General features: G+C 35.2%; 1 long non-coding RNA gene across 1 annotated transcript; it reads right to left on the reverse strand.

The window, feature by feature from the left end:
• Nucleotides 1–16193: 16193 nt before the first annotated feature.
• Nucleotides 16194–20851, reverse strand: LOC114270035 (uncharacterized). The gene is made up of 5 exons (XR_014336113.1): nucleotides 20494–20851; nucleotides 19039–19178; nucleotides 18635–18705; nucleotides 18002–18157; nucleotides 16194–16635 (listed from the first exon to the last, which is right to left on the reverse strand). It is a non-coding gene; the product is annotated as an uncharacterized LOC114270035 (long non-coding RNA).
• Between the last annotated feature and the right edge of the window lie 1761 nt (nucleotides 20852–22612).

Below are 22612 nucleotides of genomic sequence, written 5' to 3' on the forward strand. Positions count from 1 at the left end.
GAGAGAGAGAGAGAGAGAGAGAGAGAGAGAGAGGGATATAGAGATGACTCATTCTTCTTCTTGATTCCAGCATTAGGGCTTTGGAAATGCATTGATTGAAGCCTCGATCATCATTGCTTTTTACATTTATTGGTAATTATTCCCAGAATATTTTAAAATAATAATTTATTTTCAATATTTTTAGTGTTGTGTTTGGGTTTACAATCAATGTTTTGAAGGAGTTTTTAGAAAAGAAAAAGAAAAAGAAAAAAAATGATAAATCTAGTTAAATTGATAGACAAATTTTCTACTAAAAATCTGGCTCATTTTTAGCATTTTCATTATTAAAGTACAATGTTGATTTGGTTGTTGATGACATCTGTTGTACCTCTTTTTATTAAGCTTGATCTAGATCTAAAGAAATGCCACGCCTCGAAAATATAACCATAAGTTCAACCCAAATATATATATGAATAATTGTATGAATCAGAGTGCAGAGTTCTTTCATTTCATAATGTTAATAGTACAAAAGATATTAGTGTAAATAAATGCCCTATAGGCTTACACCTTTCCAAGTCTTGGCTTAGTTACAACAAAAGTGAGACTAGCTCATACAATTTAAGCCCTAGGCTATACAAAAAGTGAAACAAAACAAAGAAGCTCTTGCTTCCAAAAAGTCCCTCCACTACTATTGCCTTGGTGGAGGCATGCCATCATTACCTGAAAATGTTTTTCCCAAGGAGGGTGAGCCACAGCCCAGTAGGAATAATCTAACACAATATATGAGATTTAACAAAGATATAAGTACAATATGCATAAACAATGCTTGTTACAAAACATTCATTTCAATACACGAGCCAATTCCATTATCTTTTAATAACTCAATTGAGACTACAACTCAATGATTCTACAATCACACAATTACCACACAAACACTTCAATTTTCCATTTTGTGGAAATTTCATCCGCAGGATCGGCACCCATGTATAAATTCCGGGCCTTTCACCCAGGACACTCTGGCCAACTTAATTATAATGGACTCCATCCCCTTTCTCCTCCCAAACAATCATACATATACAATGTATTTAAACACATAATCATTTATGGAGTACATCCCCTTTCTCCTCCCAGACAATCATACATATACAATGTATTTACATCATGATCATATTCAATTATAACCAACCATGGATTAGTTTTAATTCACCTAATCCTCAAGCAGATTCTACAATAATCATAGCTATCCTCCACCAATAGCCCAATACAGTTATTTCTAAACAGATATACAATCTCAAGATATATAATTTATTTAAAGTTTCCAAAGATGAGACGTATCATCTACTCAATTCCACCATGTATTTTAATACTTGTCTAATTTCATGTTTACAACACCAATTTCATTTATTTATACAAAATAAATATCATAATCATTTTAGGGCAAACTTCGTCTCTTTCCAAGTCTCAACCAAGTACCAAAATCAACAATTTTGACACCATGCAACATCATTTTCAAACCCCACAATCATTTACCTCTTATTCACCAAAACCCTTCTTTTCATTTTACACCCAAACCCGAGGTTTGTTCACATTACTTCCAAATCCCAACATTGTTACACAATGACAAATAACTAAGTTAAAAATCATATTAAAGTGTAGAAAATCCCTACCTCAAGAAGAGAAGACCAAGAAGAGCAAGGTAGAACCCTCAACAACGTCAAGACCACGTTCCAATCGGATCAAAATGAAGCTCTTAGAATGCTCTAACTTTTTCTCAAAGACACTAGGGTAGAGAACCCAAAGGATCTAGACCAAAACGTAGAGAGAGAGAGAGAGTCAAGATCTAGGTTTTCGGAAAGTTTTAGAGGGAGAGAAGAATGAAAAAGTGATATAAAATGTCATTTTTGCGATCTGATATACGCACAATCCGCTCGAGCAAAAGAGTTGACACTCGAGTGTCAGACACAAAAAAAATTGTTCCGCTCGAGCGCAATAAAGGCCGCTTGAGCGCCAAGACACAACGAACGCTCACCACTCGAGTGCAAGAATTAGCCACTCAAGCGTAGAAAACACACATCCAGAAGTTTTATAGACAACAAACCAACGCTTGAGCGCAGGAAAGGCGGCTCAAGCGTAGGAAACGCCGCTCAAGCGTAGAAAATACTCTCCCAGTAATTTTACAGACCTACAAAGTACTGAGAGTTTGCAAAGCCTGCTCAAGCATGAGAAGTGCCGCTCGAGTGGAGGAGTAAAGATTGCAAAGCCTGCTTGAGTGCAAGAATGATCGCTTGAGCGAAGGAGCAAAAATCTGGACAATAAAGGTTTGGAAAAAAAAAACATGTAACCAACCTGTTCCAAACACACAACTACAATCCAATAACCAAAATAGAGGGGAGACAAGGGAAACAAGATATGAATCACCATTCAAAACCACACAAACCCGAGTCCGGAATACAAGGAGTGAAGGGTCAAAACTAGAGTTGCTATAAGAAATTAGTTTTTATTTTTTTATTTCCAAGTTTAAAAACTCTTATTGATCACACATTGTCAAATCTATCTATTGGACTAGTGATAAGAGGGAATGGGTTGAACTATCGAGATCGGCCCTTTTATTGATCCTATAGTTTGGGACAAAACAGGTAAAAAGATTTTGGCTTCCACTTTGCTTTTATTTGTGTTCTCTTTATAGTGTTGTATCTAGATTTTTGTTTTGTTTATACAAATATATTGTAATTTTTTTTTTTTTTTGCCATTAATGTTCTTCATAGTAATTGCTTTTGTTTTGATTGGAGTACAAGAGTCTTTTGTAAAGGTGTGGTGAGTAAGATTGCTGACTTTGAGACTGTTAGGGATATCAAAGAGAAGCTCTGCTACATAAGGTTAGTGAATATCATCATAGTTTGGTTTGCTTTTATGGAATTTGAGATTGTTATATATTTCTCTCTGTTTTGCAACACCTCAAAAATTCATGTTTAGTAGATTTTTATGCCAATTACATTCAATGGTCAGTGTTTAAGTCTAATTTGATGAAGATGTTATGCTATACATAATTTTCTCAAATTGTTGCCCATGAAGTTTTGAGATTATTAGTTTCAATTGTTGTCAATTGTGGATGCTAAAGACTTAATTTTTATGTGGTTTTTATGCCTTTTTTAGGTCATCCTTTTGAAAGCAATCTGTGATCTATACTGTTGCTACATCTGAATCTTGACTGGAACCAAGGACCATTTCTTATAATTATTCTTTTTTTGATAATTTATATTAAGACGCTTTTTTTGCACAGTACTATTTGGTTGAAATATTGCTGATGAACACACCCAAAATGTAGGCAAAAACAAAAACAAGGTGTGATATGTTTAAAATTCAGTGGCTTTTATGTTAATTGGTTGTTGTATAGGTTAATTATAACTACTCAACTGGTTTATGTCGGCAATTTTTCTTATTCATTGTTACTGGGATAGGAATAAATCTTCACGTTGATTGGTAGTTTTAACTCTAACCTCCATAGTGAATTACCTTCTGTAGCTGTTTTGTACACCACGTTTCTCTAGTTGGCAATCACATTCTATCATGCCAAATATAATATTTATGCTCACAAGTCATGTGAACTTATTTCACTCCCATCATTTAACACCTTATGGCTATGTTTGATTAGGGGGTGGATTGGATTACCAATTCGTGGAACCCACCAAACCCTTGTTTGGATGCAACAAAATGTCATAGGATTAGTAGTGAAGGGGGCTTAGTAATCCCCCTATGTAGAGGGATTAGCTTGGGTGAATTTTAGGTGGGATTGGGAAAATAGTGAGGGGATTGAGTCTATTTTATATAAATAAATAAAAAATTAGTTTTTTATTATTTTTTTTTTTTACCAAGTGCACCTATTTGTTTTAATATTTGTTTTAGTTTTTTTTTAATATAGAAATAATTTATTTATTTATTTTATATAAAATAATTTAACAATCCCATCACTAATCATCTCCCACACTATCATCAAAACATACACACTTTTACTTAATCCCTTCACTAACAATCCACACATTAACAATCTCTTCACTAACAATCCTCTCACTAATAATCTCATCCAACCTAATCCGCCAAACAAACGTAGCCTATAGGTTGTTGAATCACTCCCTCTAAACTGGCTTGTCAGAAAATTGAATGCGAATGCTTGATGAATTGTGTTGTTTTATTTTCATTTTGACTTTATGTAATACAGGATACACATATTTCCTCATATATATAATTGTCTTATGTATACGTTTACATTTATATTCATTTTCAAATTATTTTAATACTCAATCACCTGCCATTAGTTGTGTTATTGTCAAACAATAGTTTCCTTTATTTGTATTTCACTGAAAGTAGAGTTTCACTGCTAAAATTATTTAGAACCTGTGGTGTTATTGCTTTCGGGATGAATCTGTACTAATATGGTTCTCGGGAAAAGAGGAGAAACACCTCAAACTAAGTCACTTGTCTAAAATCATTTCAGGGTAGTGCACTGTAAGTTTCTTGTTGTGATGACAATATCATTGTATAACTATTTTGTCTACACTTTAAAACTTATGAAAGAATAGTAAATATTCATTGATGTTGAAGTCTACAATGGGGCTGAGTAGAGTGTTAGATTGCTAAAGTTTTAGATAATCCTCATCTTATTGCAGCATCCAAGAGAATCAATGGCATACCTATTTTTCCACCGTTCTGCCCTAACTAATGTAATTTGGTACCCTTGAGTTCTTTCACTCCATGTAGAATCTGTTTGTTTATTGAACCATTGTAATTGATAATGGTTTTTGTGTGCTTGGTTAAGTTGTGATAATGTAATAATCGCAGTTCTACAGTGCTATGCTGAGAAGCACAAACACTTCTATGGAGGAAGCATGTCATGTCAGACATGACACTTAGCAGACGCTCTTAAAAGCGTTCCGACACTTTTTCAACGTGCCTTAATTAAAATTTTAATTTATAATATTAGGCACTTTACAAACACTTTTCGGACACTTTGGCAACAAGAATGAACCATCCAATGTTTTAGTCTGGGTAACTATTAATATGTTCAACAAGGTAAATTCATTATATATTCATATCAATCCTTTACTTCTCTTTTTGTGATTCTTTCTTTCTTTTCTTGTCTTTTTTGTCCAATTTTTTTATCTGACTGCAACTTTTTCAAATAGATTGGAAAGGTGGTAGATGAACAACTTAGCGAACAAGGTATAAAGTTATTCTCTATCACTGAGCATATTTTGGAAGATCCTTAGCACACCATAATATTGTTACTGAGCCAAATATACTGAATGACGAGTCACCAGTAATTGTAAATGCAATGTTGTATATTGAAACTTCTTTCGAATTGCCTCAATAATTTTCGTGTGTATTTTAATCAAATCAGGGGCATGACACTGAAACTAATAAAAGTGATCAGCCTTTTGATCCATTTGTTTTTCTCTTTTAAAAAAATGGTACACCCAGTTTAGTCCCTATTGGTTGGAGGTCTCGAATGACTTTGTTTATCTATGTTTCTCGCATTATATTTAACTCTTTGTATCGCCTTTATGCTTTTTTAATAAAGTTTGCTTATTTATCACAAAAAATAAAAAATAAAAAATAAAAAAACATATTTAACTCTTTACTTCCAAATAGAAATTCTTGTAATGTTACTGATTTTATTCCTTACAGGTCAAGGATAAAACTAGTGAGCAAATAGGTGAAACTAAAGGAATGATGTGTGATTAACAAAGAAGTTTTTCTTAATGTTAGATGGAATTTATGAAAATTTGCTTCTAATCTGTTATTGTTGGATGCTGTTTCAATAGTGATTTTATTTTGATGGGAAAACATGACAACCATATGAACAGTATGATAGCTGACCTGGAATTATCATGAAGAAAAAATTATCCAAATTGATAGTATTTTCCTATTTCAAGCTAATAGACTGCCATAACTGCATTTAATCCCAAACAATTGCCCGATTTTGAGTAGTAGTCCCCCTCCCCCCATTCAAAAATATAAATAAAAATCTTATGAGATGTTCAGAGCACAGAGTTTAAAAACCATCATATATTTCGATAGTTGGTTATAGGATATAGGGATTAAATTTTTGAAAAGGCATATGCAAAGAATTGTGTCTGAATTGAAACTCATATAAGGTGCTAGCTCTGCTTGCATGGATTTGCTTCCCAAAATTCCTGGAGTATGTATTTTTTTGTCAGATAATATATTCGCTACTACATTAGGATAAAACATGCTTTTTATTAGCTTTGGAAACTAAATAACCAAATTACATATGAACAAGGTAAGTTGTTTTCACGTCAACTGGGGTGCATTGGAAATTGAGGTACTGATTCACAGTTTGTATACATTTAATGTATAATGTCCACTTTCCTAACTTATTGAACTTAACTTGTAGGAAAGTGTAGTGTTGAGAGCTATATCATTTCAAAAAATGTGGTATGGACATATCATCTCATGATCCCTTTGGCTATTATGAAGTTTCAGTATTTCATTTGTCTTTGGAATTTGAGGATGATGCAGTGAAGAACTTTGTGACTAAGTTACACTCTGCTAAAGCTAAGCTTGATTTGATGATACAAACAAAATCCAAATTTGTTTTGGAGAATAAGGTTCATATATTAAATTTTGATTTCTATAGCTTGAGTGGATGTACATAGATACTAAGCGTAGAGGTTTTTTTTTTTTTTTTTTGTCATTATTATTACTGTTTATTTTTTTACTGACCTTAAAGTGTTTGAATTGCCTAAAGAGTTAATGTTGTTGTTCAAAGAAAACTTCGCAAACCCAAGTCTGATCGCTCTTGCATACATCTAGAGTTCGATATTTTTTTTCTTTTATTTTTTGGTTGTGTTTGTTGATTGATTTTGGTTTAGAAATAATCATGTAATGTTTGCCTAAATTTAGTCAATATATTGAAATAGCAGTAAAGTTTTATCATATTATTGTTATTTTTCAGCTTTATTACAGTTATGTTTTTTAGTTAAATTTAATAGAATTAGCACAATCTAAAGGAAACAAAAAAAAAAAAAAAAAAAAAAAAAAAAAAAAGAAGCTATAACGGCGTTTTCCCAAAATGGCACTACAGTGCCAACAGTCATATTTTTAAAATAGGAAAAAATCTTTCACAGCGCTTTTTAAAACGTCGCTAAATACTAAATGACGTCATTTTACTGTTATTTATCACGTTTAGTGGCACTTTTAAAAATGCCTCCTATACCTTCTATACTAATCTAGCGACGTTTTTAAAGTGTCATAATGCTACAGCGACGGTCGCGTCTATGGAGTTTGGTACTAAACGTCACAAAAAGAATTAGTGGCATTTTTTACATCTATAGAGGCATTTTTTAAATACCACTAAATGTACAATTTCCAGCAGTGACTATTGCCATTTTACGGAAACTTTGTCCGTGGGATTCGCATCCATGTAAACGCGCGGTTTTTAGGACTTTCACTATGGACACTTAGGCCAACTTATTTCAATGAGACAATACATACTTTCCAGATTCACCCATTCTTCTCAAAACAATAAACATTTTCAATGTATAAAAATGAAATAAAGCTCGATACAAATGGATGAGACAATAATTTCAATTCTCCTAATTTTCATGCAGTTTCTACAACAATCATAGCTATTCTCCACCGATAGCCCAAAACAGATATCTCAAAACAGATAAACAATTTTCCATAATAATAAGCTTTCCAAGTTTCGAGATGTGAGTGATAATACATATCCAACTCCACCATCCTCATTAATATCAACCCAATTCCACATTTCTAACATCAATTCATTATTTATATAAAATCAACATTTGAGACATTTAGGGCAAAATCCTTTTTTCTTCCAAAATCAATCCCAAGTATCAAAATCAACCACTTCATCACAACTCAACTTTATTTTCAACACCACAATCGTTTCCAAGAATCCATTTGAAAACCCTTTTTTTTTATCCTTAACCCAAAACCCTAGATTTGTTTAAAAAATCTCCAAAATCACAATATTGTTTAGAAATAGCAAATAACTAAGCTAAAATTCATACAAAGTATGAAGAATCCCTACCTCAAGCTTAGAAGACGCGAGAGAGAGTGAAGGAAACTCAAAGACGATGAAAATCAACTTTGTTCTGATTAGAACGAAGCCCTCGTGAAGCTCTACCTTTTTAACAATGGGAAACGAGTGAAAAAGTCGATGGATCTAGGTGTATTTGAGTAAAATAGATGAGTTTTAGAAAGGGAGTGAGAGAAAATAGGGTTTTGAAATGTTTAGAGAGAGAGGTGAAAAAGTGACTCAGAAAAGTGACTTTACGAACTGATATACGCTCAGACCGCTCGAGTGCAAAAAGTGTCGCTCGAGCGACTAGACACAATAAGTTGCACCGCTCAAACGCAAGAAACTTTGCTCTCCTAGAGGTTTTGCAGACAGAGAACCACTGCTCGAGCACAAGACAAAGAACCACCACTTGAGCACAAGAAGGCTCGCTCGAGCAAACACTGCTCAAGCGCAAAAAATACCACTCGAGTGAAAAATGCCAATTCCCAGTCTCTTTGCAGACTTGCAAAAGTACTGGAAGTTTTCAAAGACCACTCAAACGCAAGAAGTGTCGCGCAAGCGAAGAAGCAAAATTCTGAGCAACAACAATTTGAAAATCAAGCTACTAACCTGTTCCAAACGCAACCAACACATCCCCATAGCCAAACTCAAAGAGAAATAAGGGGAAACAAGACATGAACAAATATATGACAATGAAACCCGGATCCAAAACATCAAATGGGTGGAGTCTAAACCAGGATCGCTATAACCTCCCTCCTTAAGGAATTTCGTCCCCAAAATTTTAAACCAAACATTAAAACCATGTTTAATCCAATTAAAACAATGATAGTAATTGAAATTCATTACCATGACCCATCCACCTGTCATCCATTCTCATCAACAAGATAAACATATGCTCATTACTGAATATACAATTCACATTTCCAAAACATATACAATGTTTATATCACATTAACATAACAAGGTTTTCAATACATGTTCAAACATTAACAAATAGGTTTGGATACTTCTCACGGACTTTCGCCTCACGCTCCCAAGTGGCCTCCTTAACCGCATGGTGTTGCCACAACAATTTTACCAAAGGAATCGTCTTGCATCGCAAGACTTGGTGTCGAGCATCTAAAACTCTAACTGGTCTTTCCTCATATAAGGCATCCCCGTCTACTTTCAACTCCATCCAATCCAACACATGTGATGGATCTGACTCATACTTCTGGAGCATATAGATATAAAACACATCATGAACCCCAGAAAATTGTGGCGGCAAGGCCAAACGATAACCTACCTCCCCAATTCGCTCTAGGATCTCAAAAGGTCCAATAAACCTAGGAGACAACTTCCCGCTCTTCCCAAACCTCATCAAACACCGTCTAGGTGATATCTTCAAGAAGACATGATCTCCTACCTCAAATGACAACAGTCTCCTCCTACAGTCGGCATAACTCTTCTGACGACTCTGAGCCGTAACCAATCTCTTACAAATAAGTGCAACTTTCTTCATCGTTTCCCGAACTAGCTCTAGACCTATCATAGGTGCATCACCCACCTCCACCCAACGCACAGGTGATCTACACGGTCAGCCGTACAAGGCCTCAAACAGTGCCATGCCAATACTCGACTAGAAGCTATTGTTGTAGGTCAACTCCACTAAAGGCAAGTGCCTCTCCCACGACCCCTTAAAGTTGAGAACATAACCCCAAAGAATATCTTCCGGGATCTGAATAGTACACTCTGACTGACCATCAGTTTGAAGATGATAAGCAGTACTAAAACTTAATCTAGTACCCAAGGTGTTCTGTAGGCTCTACCATAACCGAGCTCTAAAATGTGGATCTCCATCTGAAACAATAGTCACATGGATCCCATGAAGTTAAACTATGTCCCTAACATACAGGTCGACAAGGTAATTGTAGCTCGGCTTTTTCATGCCCATTTTCGAAAGCTAGAAAGTAAGTCCTACTGTTCGAACTCCCGTGGTTCTGAATCTAATCTCACAAGTGCAATGGGAAACTGATAAACACCAAAGAGTCCAAATCTGGAAAATCATTTTGAAAATTTGATTTTTGAATCAAAAAGTGCCAAAATTGGACTGTTTTGCCAGATACAGAGTCACCACCTAAATATTTTATTTTGAAAAAATTTAGAAAACCCATGACTCGTGCCAAAGGCCACGTGTCCGTCCTCACTAAAGTTGCTTCGGCTCGGGAACTTAGGTACAGGAGGGGAAGGTCATGAATTGAGCACCCCCACTCGCCCAATCAAAGATCGACATCTACTAATCATGATATGATTTTTCATAAACATTATGTGCCCTTATTCCGGTTATTAAACTAGCATTACTATGTGATGCACACATGCAAGTATAGACTAGTTTGCTCAATTTGGAACAATTCAGCTCTTGTCTGTTTGTGAAAATGGTTTGAATTTGCCACCTCAAGTGGGTTTAAAGTTTGCGGATTTGCCACCAAACATAGTGGGCTTAAAACTGATTTGCCACTCAACAAAGTGGGCTTAAAACATACATTCATTGAATCGTTCCAATTCAAACAACAAGCCTTCATCCACAGGCATTCAAACAGTTTAGCATTTAAGCAGATAGCCTCATGGCAATCACGCTAGTCATAGCAATCACTCACACTCATGCAAGTATGTAAGAGTGCTAAAGCATTAAAAACTCACATAGTACTCCAAGTCAAAAAAGAAACTAGTTAGAAAAATGCATGCTTCCTAACTATACAAAATGTCTAATGCAACACATGCAATATGCAATTAATAGGCTCGGCTACTAATATGACATATTAATCATTTTTGATAACATGTGATTAAACACTTATTCAAAGAATTATTGAATTAACAATGCAGTTTGAATGATGCGCCGAGTCTCGGTGCATACAATACGAATGAATGGATGCAAGCATATGGTATGCTAATTAAAACATATCCCTAATCTAACCATCAAAAGCGATTAAATAAAAGAGATAAAGACGTGGGGTTGGAAAACATACATGCACGCAAGCACACACACTTGTTACAACATTACGCCCTCGCGAAGGAGGGTCCGAATGAATAAAAGCTAACTAGCTAGCTAATTAAGCTAATTATTACAAAACTTGAATTAATTAACTAAACTAATTTAACTAATTATTACAACACAAATTAATTAGCTACAACTAACTAATTAAATAATTACAACACAAACTAATTGAATTACAACATAGATAAATCATAGGCTAATTAAATTAAACTAATTAACAAGGTAACTTGTCTCAGAATGCAAGAGAGGCCCATGCATGATTGGTTTTCACCCAAAAACATCCTTTGTCTGTCCCCAAATGCCTCTGTTTACACAACCCTTGCACTGTTTCCTTCTCTAGACCAACTCTGCCATGCTTCACAAACACACTGCTCAAAATTCATTGGTGGCCGGCAGGCTAGAAGTGGTGGCCGGCCGACCACTATTGAGGGGTTGCCGTTCAACACAAGTGGCCAACAGGCCACTAATGATGCACCATTTTTTGCTGTAACAGAGAGCACATAGGGCAAAGAAAGGGTATTCTCACAGATTGTTTGTACCTGTATCACCCCTTATCATCTATACGAGCTCAAAGGAGTGATACATTCCCTTAAACCATCAATCAAGCAATTTCCATGCATGATGGCTAAGGGACCAATTTGTACAAGTTTAATGAGTGCAAAACAAGACTCAAATGCCATCACCCTATCATGCATGATCAAGGGCAATGGAGACCTAGGAAAGTGGCACATTTAATCACTTTTGAGTATGAAATGTCACATTTTCCTTATGTTCAAATTAACGTCCGATTTGAACACATGCAATGCAACACAAAGAATGTTTATCTTGCCGCTTTTAATTGCCAATTTTGTTTACACATTTTAGTTACCAAATCATCCTTTAATCAATTTGTCCATTGGTGAGTGTCTTCTAAGATGAAAGAAGTGTCAACCAAGGGATAATGTAAGGCAAGAGAGAGATCATGTCGTTGATAATGAACCCTTAAAGAGGATTAAATCATTAAATATGACCTGAATCTCAAGCTTAGAAGATACCAAGTTTGAAACAAACCTCAAAAGCAAACGAAAGAGTGAAGCAAAGAGGGAGGTTGCAGAGTTTATAGTGCTGAAATGGAGTGAAAAACAACACCAAAAGATGCTATCAACTCAAACAAGAGGTGTCCAAGACGCTAAAACACCAACTCGTGAGGACTATTACACTACAACCATGCAAAATAAGACTCCAATGAACTAACCAACCCAAAATAGAACTAAAACAGGCTATTTCAGAGGCTAAAACATGCTAGACTTGAGCTAAGTTAAGCTAGAAAAACCTGCTAACATATGGAGCTAACTAAGCATGCAAACAAGACACAAGGAGGGGAGGCTAACCCTCCAAATTTGGACTTCAAAATGATTTTTTTGCCACTGAGAAACCTCTAAAATTCAGTGGTTAAAAGCCCCAAAAAATTTGGTTTGAAATTGGTGAACAAAGGTACAAAAGCTTTACAAACAAAGAAGACAGAAGGATGAACCACCCCCTAACTGAAAATGGCCTCAAACCACCTCCTTTAGACCACAAAAACAGAGTTTTTTACAGTTCAAAATCAGCACAAAAAATAGTTGAAAGAGTTAGAAAAACAAGCATGCAAAACAAGTGTAAAAGGGAAGTGCTATACCTCTTGAAGCAAGCAAAAATTCTAGGCACAAAGTCAAATCAAAAACACCTTCTAAAGCTCCAAGAAGGCTTCTAAGGACCTCAACTCAAAGGTGATCAAGTTTGATTAAGGAAGTATATGCAAAAGTCTAGGACTTGTGAGCAAATGTATACAAAATTGCAAGAGAGATAGAGAAATCGAGAGAGAGAGAGAGAGAGAGAGAGAGAGAATTTTGCTCCAAAATTTTCTAACCCTCTACAATGGGGGAGAAGGTCCCATATTTATAGAAAAACAAGCTTCCTGCTGAGTTATATCAGTCCATACACGTGTATGGTGATCAAGCCCATTATGCCAACAGCTGGAATAGCTATCAAGAAAATATCTGCAAAAAGGCATCAATAGTTAGCAGGCCACTAATGTGGCTGGCCAGCCAGCCACCAGTGATGGCCGGTAGGCCACTTGGGTGGCCAGCAGCCACCAAGGGTTGCAGACTTGAAGATGTTGGTCCAAAACAAGGCACATAATGGATGGGAGTTTGAAGGCTTAACGACAGGGCATTCCGCCAAGAACTTCGGGCACCAAAACGAGCACAAATAGCCACAATCATCATGTGCACAAATGATGACGTCCAAGTCTTGAGAACGGTCAAAAATAGGGTATCTACAGTAATCTATCGAGTCACTCACGTGCATAGGTACAAAGTGCACTAACTTAGTAAACTGATCAACTATCACCCAAATGGCATTGTTATCCCGTTGAGTTCTCGGAAAACCCACAACAAAATCCATCATAACATGCTCCCACTTTCACTCAGCTATAGGCAAGGGTTGCAACAAACCCGCTGGCCTATGATGCTTGGCCTTCACTTGTTGACAAATAAGGTACCTCGACACAAACACGACTACGTCCTTCTTCATCCCCTTCAACCAAAACTGGCAACTAAGGTCATGATACATCTTTGTGCCTCCTAGATGCACCGCAAAGTGTGATTGGTAAAACTCTCAAAGTACCTCCTCTCGACAAGACTCCAGCACGAAAAGACAGTCAAAATATTTAACACTCGAGTCATAATACATGTTTAAGCCCTTTTCCACCTTCTCACTAGATATCTTCTCTTGGAGGGTTTCTACCTCAAGGTCACCCCTCTGTGCTTCTATAACTCGACTCACAAGTGTAGGTTGTGAAACTACTGAAAATAAAGCTATCGACTCAACGAACGCGCTATGATACAAGTCAAACTCGCCAATAGCACCCAACATCTTCCATTCCTAGATGACAATACTCGCTACACTGCTAATGGACTTTCTACTTAAAACATCGGCCACAACATTGGCCTTCCCCGGATGATAGTGTAACTCAAAGTCATAATCCTTCATAAACTCCATCCACCTCATCTGCCTTAAATTCAGATTATTCTATGAAAATAGATACTTTAAACTCTTATTGTAACACTCCAGAATTTTTGCCCTCTGCTTGAGCGCAAGGGTTGACACTCGAGTGATCTTGTGAGGCTCCTAACACTTTTGCAGTTTGTCCAACATTCTAAGAATTGCGAATTTCCACTCGAGCGCAGGAGTGGTCGCTCGAGCGGTCAGCTTTGTTGGTCCGTTCACTCGAGTGCAAGATTGGATGCTCGAACAATTTGCCTGGTTGAGTCTAAATTTTTAGAACTAGTGGGATTGCTCATGACATTTTTATTATTGTATTTGGAGCCTCCTTGTTTTATTTTGGGACATTGGTCGAAGTGGTAACATGATGGCAAGGTAAGATTAGACCAAAAACTTTGATTTGAATAATTTTTCTATGAACAACCATCACTCTTTTGCCTTTTTTCTTATTCCACACTTTGAATTTGGGTGTGAGGCTAAAACCATTGAAAATCTTGTTTCCGGGGCTTCGATTTGAAAACAAGAACGACCTAAACTAGAGTCTGGATGAGAGAATTATGTCCATTTGAAGTTTTAGTATCTGTGCTGGAGCTCGCATTCAACAACTTAAAAAGTGATTTTCTAGATCATTCTCTCCACTTTCCTTTTCTCTTCCTTCCTCTCATCCTAAGTCCAACAAACCCTAAATTTTTTACCAAGATACCTTTCATTCCCCAAAGTTTTGGCCAAGCGCTCTTATCAAAAAGTGAAGAAGGCTTGAAGATCTTACTTTTTACCAATTGAAATTTGGATTTTTTCAAAGAATTCTTTTAGAATCTTTGCTCTATTACTTGATCATTGAGGTAGGGATTTCTAATTCTCCTTCAATACTCTCATTTATAGATAGATTTGTGATATTTTCTTTATATAAACACAAAATTTATATTTTTAAGCATATTGTGATAAATCATGAGATTGGGGATTTAAGATTTGAAATGTTGGGGACTACTTTTTGGGTTATGATTATGGGTTTATGAAATTGCACTACAGGAAATTGCACTTTTGCTGACTAAAATTAGTTTCCAAAAGTCACATACCACGACCAAACATGTTTAAGTCGCCAAAAGTAATGTTTGTGCGACTAAAAGTTTAGTCGGCAATAGACTACTCCCGACCAAACTATTTGGTTGCCAAAATTAATAATTTTACCGACTAATTATTTAGTCGGCAAATGTATCCTTTTGTCTACCAACATTTTTGTAGTCAAAACCACAATTTGGTCGCCAACATCCAACAAAATAAACATGAAATTGAAGACAAATATTTCATCCAATCCATTCAATATAATTTGTAATTAAAAAGAATCATTCATACCAACAAAGTATCTGAATCATGAACATTCAACGAAATACATAAATCATCCAATTCTGAACCTGTTTAATAAAAGCCAACAACTATTATAAGTTTCCACCCACAAGTAATTCCAAAGTACATATTCTTCCAAGTAAAATTCCGATTCACATCTTGACAGGCATAAAAATTTAAAACATAATTTATTATGTTTTAAATTTTTATCCATGCATCGATCAAAAAATATAACTAGTAGTCTACCCAAATATTTTTCATATACACCTATTCAAAAATATAACTACTAGTCTATCCAAAAATATTACTAGTCTCTCGAAATATTTTCCATACACATCTATCTAAAAATATATAATCCTTCCAAAAATGCTTATAGTGCTAATTAATCCTGTACAATTTAGCTTCATGCACGAGTTCATCCATCTATACCAAAGAAAAAGAAAAAAAATATCAAGAATTAAGCAATCATTAAACCTTGTTTGTCTAAAATGTGATAAAACACTTAAAATTTTACTTCCAAACTGGAGGGATGGAGCCCCTCCCCAAAAGACCACATAGATGGGATTTGAGAATTGGTCACCACAAAACTAAATCTTTGTTTGGATGCTTCTAGTAGATTGTCCAATATTATATATTATTATTTAGAACATGCAAACATGTTCCTTGCCATACCACATTATTACTTGACATCAAACCAACCATCAGGTTTACATTGTGTAAAAATCTCAAAAACATCAGATGCAACTATTTTTGCTAGAAGAAAATTATATCGTTACTGAATACAAAAAAGGCATTCCCCAATACAAAAAAGGCATTCCCCTGCCAGTTCATGCAAGTTAATTTTGTGATGAAAAAAGCAAACATCTTAGAATGAGAACTCTAAATTCTCAAGAAGTCTACCCACCACTACTAAGGCCATAAATCTTTCTATTACACCATACGCATCACATTGACTAGACATATGATAGTTTGACCCACCATTTAAATAAGCTTAGACTTCTTTTATTTTTGACAAAAGCATGGATGTTGGCATTAACCAGTCAGCAACACTTACGAGGAAAGGGCCACTTATTTTCTCACTCAAGTGCCCCCAGAGTCAATTAATTCGCACAAGAGCCCATGCTTACCTACAATTTTTCAAAGTCTGCACGGACAGTATGAATTTAGACACTCCATGGACCTCCAACATCTGTAAAAAACAATTCAGCCAATTACAATTTATACGATACACAATATTTAAATTTTCTTTAAAATTTTCCAAACAAAAAGCTTGTGTTTGGTAACGTTTACGTTTTCAGTTTATATTTACAAAAATTTTATAAACTGGTTTTTATTTATTTTTAGAAAAACATAAACTACAAACGCGTTTGGTAATTGATAAAATGTTTTAAAAAATTTAAAAATATAAAAAAAAGTGAGAAATGGCAATCGTGGCAAGTGGCGGCGAAAGACGGTGGTGGAAAGTGATGACGGTGGGTGGTGGGTAACTGATGGCGGGTGAGTGGGTGGTGATGGGTGGGTGGGTGGGTGACGGTGGGTGGTGGCGAGTGGGTGGTGGTGGTGGCAGGTGGGTGGCGGATGGCGGGTGGTGGTGGTGGTGCATGGGTGGGTGACGGTGGCGGGTGGTCAGTGGTAGCGAGTGAGTGGTGGTGGCGGCGGCAGGTGGTGGTGGCAAGTGGGTGGTGGTGGTGCTGGTGCTGGTGGCAAGTGGGTGGCGGTGGCAAGTGGGTGGCGGGTGGGTGATGGGTGACGGTGGGGTTGGTGGGTGACGGTGACGGGTGGTGGGTGGTAGCGAGTGAGTGGTTGTGGCAGCAGGTGGTGGATGGTGGTGGCAAGTGGGTGGTGGTGGCGGGTAAGTGATGGGTGGGTGGATGGGTGACGATGGTGGGTGGTGGGTGGGTGGGTGACGATGGTGGGTGGTAGGTGGTGGGTGGATGGCGGGTGATAATGGTGGCAGGTAGATGGTGAGTGGTGGCGGCAAGTAGGTGGCGGGGGTAGTGGTGGTGGCGGCGACGAAGGGTGGGTGGTAGTGGCGAGTAGGTGGCAGGTAGGTGGTGGCAGGTGGTGGGTGGTGGTGACAGGAGGTGGTGGTGGCGAAAGACGGTAGCCGGGTGGTGGCTAGTGTTGGGTGGTAAAAAATAAAAAACTGAAAACTCAAAATGGAAACACATTTTCTGTGTTTTTATTTTTTGGCTAAATTTATAAACTGAGACCACTGATTTATAAATCAAAAATTTTACCAAACAAGTTTTTATTTGAATTTTTTAAATTTTTGTAAATATAAACAGAAAACTGAAAACGTATGTGTCACCAAACGGCACCAAGTAATTGAATTTATTTTATAAAAATTAATATTACTAGAAAGGTTTATTAACTTATTAAAAACCGCAACACTTGCGTGGGGCCATTTACACAAACTTCATATCCCACATTCACCAACTGCAAGCCAATTGATTCACCAAAACTACTTTTTTTTCTTGTCTCTTGGGTTTTTATCCGAAGGCAAATAATTTATAATTAGATCAAACACCAAAAACTTACAACGGAAACATTACCTATAAACTCTTTAACACACTTCCAATTACAAGGTGGTGAGTTCTCTCTCAACACCTGAGCAAGATAAAAGTACAACTAACTATATTACCAATTGTACATAGGAAATATATCTTTCTCAAAATGCAACGGGCTCAGCATCCTCAAGAGTGTTTAAACTGAAAAAATAAAAATAAAAATAAAAATTCCATACTGGACATAGAAATAACTCGCTTCATGTGTAATCCCAAAGATGTTAATACTCCTTCTGTCCCAATATATTAGTCCCTTATCCCATTTTTCATTGTTCCAAAATATTAGTCACTTTTCAAAAATCAAGGAATACAATAGAAGGTTTGAGAAATTCTATGACTATGTTATTCTACTTTCATGAGTAATCAATTTCTATGACTATGTTATTCTACTTTCATGCATGGCTATGATTGATTGTTGTAGCCACAATGCATTGCAGGGAAAGATATCACACTAAATTAGTTCATCAATGAGTTGCAAGTGGATGACAGCAGTATGAATCACCAGCCTTAACTCTAATATACTTTTAAGTTATTTCCAATTTCAAAGGGTTAGAATATTGAACATGCACATGATGAAAGGGAATCCTAACCTAACAACAAAAAGGACCAAGTAAAACTTACCAGGAGATGGAGCAAAAACACCAAATTATAGCTGGTTTGGTCTTGGTCAAAAGAGAGCAACTATTGCATACCTGATGATCAAGAAACCACAATGAAGGTGGTTTGGGTTTGAAGTCCCTGAACTACTTATGCATGTTCTGTTTTGATAGATAATATGGGAATTTTGGCATTTAATTTGCTTTGCCATTGTGTGCATGCATGTTTGTGTGTAGTGTGTGTTTTAAAGCTAGGAAGAGTAACATACTAAATATATAAAAAAATTTGTACAAGACGAAAAGAGAATATAAAAAATCCAAGAATACATTTGAAAAACAATGAACAATGAGCATCAAGCAATTTATTCAGCAATTCATGCTTCCAAACAATAAGAAAACGAGAAAAAGGGGCATCTCTTTGACTAGTACCTGGATAATGCACTGTCACAACTCAATGCATGAGATAATAGCAATATAAACATACCCAGGGCTGGATGAACAAAGCATACCAAGGTAAATGCAATCAGTGCAGTAACAAGTAATGGGTTCACCCTTAAAACCCTTAACACCTGTTCCATGAACAAGTTAGATCACAAAGAAAAAAAAAAAGGAGACGTAGAGACAGAGGCTGTAATAGAGTTAATACAACCAATAAATATAAATGTTGAAGGAAACTTTAAAACAAACATCTATACTAGCCTAATTATACAACACTGAGCTAGAAGTAGATAAGTGTGTTATAAATGGGAACTTACCATGAATGATAAAAAAACTAGAACTTACCATGAATGACAAAAAAGACGATGACAATGGAGAAGCCAACAATATGCATAAATCAGTCCCATAAAATGAATAATAAAAATTGATAAGCTTTAGAATCTTGTCAAATGACATCAAGAAAATTCAGCGGCATTTTGAACAAGCTAACAACTGAGAAGTATTCGTATGCATATAACAACCAATAAGTTTAGCACTAATCTGTAACATATAAGCTAACATAACTAAATATGTTCATATAAAATGTGCAACCCTGACTATATAATTTGGTTGCCAAATATATAACATAACTAAACACCATAACTAAAATGTTTTCATGTTTATCAGTTGGGTTTGCATAAAACACAAACATATAAGAATTTCAGGCCAGAAAACACAACAAAACAATGATCAATATATTTTCTATGTAAGGAAAACATGATAAATCCCAAAACTAGACTAGCCACAAAGCCAACATCTGTAAAAATAAAATAAAATAAAAAATCACCAAGACCTATAGCCTCAGTCCTTAGATCATCCAAACAAGAAATTTCCCAACAAACACACACGCGAGCGCGCGCACACACACATATAGACACACTATATTTATGCAAGAACATGAAACCAAAAGAATTGAATAACAGTTAGCAAGACCGGATCAAGAAAATGCATATTGGGCCAACAATAAGAGAACTAGAAAATGCATATTGGGATCAAGAAAATGCATATTGGGCTCACCTATTTAGGAGAACTAGGTTCTAGAAAAGAAAAGTAATACCCCCCAAAGAACACAAAAACAGAATCCCCAAAAACCTAATTCCAACCCTTAAATGAACAATTTTTCTTCTTCAACATAATCAAATTCTAAGAAAAATAGCTCCCCTGTATCACACCTCAAGAACACACAAAAATTTGTTCGCAGACAATTAAACCAAGTTCTGAATCATCAAATTACTGCACTTAACATCATCAAATCGAAACAAAAAATAAAAAATAAAACCCATCAATCATAACTCACAACAAACACAAATTTCCCCAAAAAATACTCTAATTTCTATACACAAAATGACCAAGTTCACCTTTTCTATGGAATCAAACGTCAACAACAACAAAACCCATAATTCTTACCTCATATAGAGAGAGGTGTTGATTGGAGCAGAAAATCACAGAGATCTGAGTGCTCAAGAGATTTTTAGCTCACGAAATCGAATCTGATTCAACTGTTAGACATGGTCTGTCTGTCTTCACTGTCGACGACGGATATGTGTTGATCGCTCATGACGGTCAGATCTCGACCTAGGACTCAAATCTTACTCAGATCTCGATGGCGATGTGCAATGTCGAATGGCGGTGAGCGATGGTGAGATGAGCGGATCGCGGTGAGGCGAGGTGAGGTTTGGTAGTGTTTGATTTTGTGAGTGTGTGTGTGCGCGCGCGCGCGTGTGAGAGAGAGAGAGAGAGCAAATGAGAACCTGTTTGTATTCCAAACAGATTTGATACAAATAAAAAATATAATAAACAAAAATAATGGCGCAAATCTGAAAATTTTCCTCAGTTCAAAAAAAAATCTGAAATTTTTCTTTTTATCTTTGGCGACTAAAATATTTTTTAGTTGCTAAAAATATATTTTTAGTGATCAAATTTTTGGTCGCCAAAGATAAAAAGTAATTTTTAATTTTTTATTCGGTGACTAAATAATTTTTATAGTCAAAATAAATTTTTGACAACCAAACTTTAGGTCGCAAAAAATAAAAAATAAATTTTTGTATTTCATTCGACAACTAAATAATTTTAGTAGCCAAAACTAACTGTATAGCAATTAAAATATTTTTTAGTCGCTAAAAATAAATTTTTAACGACCAAACTTTTGGTCGCCAAAGATAAAAATAAATTTTTGGGTTTCATTCGGCGACTAAATAATTTTAGTAGCCAAAATTAGGTATACAATGACTAAAATATTTTTTAGTCGCTAAAAGTAAATTTTTGGAGACCAAACTTTTGGTCGCCAAAGCTAAAATGTAAATTTTTGTGTTTCATTCGGCGACTAAATAATTTTAGTAGCCAAAACTAACGATACAACGACTAAAATATCTTTTAGTCGCCGAAAATATATTTTTTGTGACCAAACTTTTAGTTGCCAAAGATAAAAAGTAAATTTTTGTGTTTCATTCGGCAACTAAATAATTTTAGTTGTCAAAACTAACTATACAGCAACTAAAATCTTTTTAAGTTGGTGAAAATATATTTTTTGGCAACTAAACTTTTGGTTGCAAAAAATTAATTTTTGCAAAAAAATTACTTTAGTCAGTAATAGTATCAACTTTTAGCTACGAATTTTTTTTTTTTTTTAGTCGACAAATGTCATTTTTTTACGACTAAATTTTTTTTAGTCGGCAAAAGTGGTCGGCAAATGTGTAATTTTTTGTAGTGTTGGGTGTATAATTAATAGAAGAGTTGGAATAAAAAGTGTTTGGGTGAAAAGCTTTAATTTCTCTTAAAACCCTAGCTTCGTACATGAAGATGATTGATGGTTTTGCCTAAAATGAAAATAGAATCATGAAATTGATGTGTTAAATTGCATATATACAAGTTTAATTGAATTTTAGAAGTGTTTGGAAATTATGTAAAAGTTGCGGTTGAACTCTTAGTGTGGATATTATAAATCATGTTATAATATGAAATCAAATTTGGGGAAAAGAATTAGTAATGGTATGGATGACATGAGCATTGTGATGAAATGAAGAAGTGGAGACTTAAGATTTTACCTTGAATTATGTTGAATTGCATTGAATGGTGTTGAATTGAATTGTGTTGAATTATATTGAATTTTGTTGAATTTTCACCTTGCTCGTTTTCATTTTTCAAAAAACACTTTTCAGAAAATTATATTCTCTTATTTTCCGTGTTTTTTTATTTTTACTGAATTTTTTTAATATTTTAAACAATTTTTTTACTTTTTAGACACACCTAACATAAATACACCTAAAAAGTAAAAAAATTGCAAAAAAAAAAAAACCTTTTAAAAATTCACTAAATACCAAAAATACAAAAAAAAATACAAGAATTCAGTACATTTTTTATATTTTTATGTATTTATTAATTTTTTAAAATATTTTTTCATAAATTTTTTTTACTTTTTAGATACATCTAAGTAAGATGCATCTAAAAAAGTATAAAAAATGTTTAAAATTTTAAAAATATTCACTAAAAACAAAAAAATACGAAAACCAAAAAATTTAGTTTTCAA

Source organism: Camellia sinensis, chromosome 7 (genome assembly GCF_055761805.1).
Source record: "Camellia sinensis isolate YWXY chromosome 7, ASM5576180v1, whole genome shotgun sequence".
Taxonomy (NCBI): Eukaryota; Viridiplantae; Streptophyta; class Magnoliopsida; order Ericales; family Theaceae; genus Camellia; species Camellia sinensis.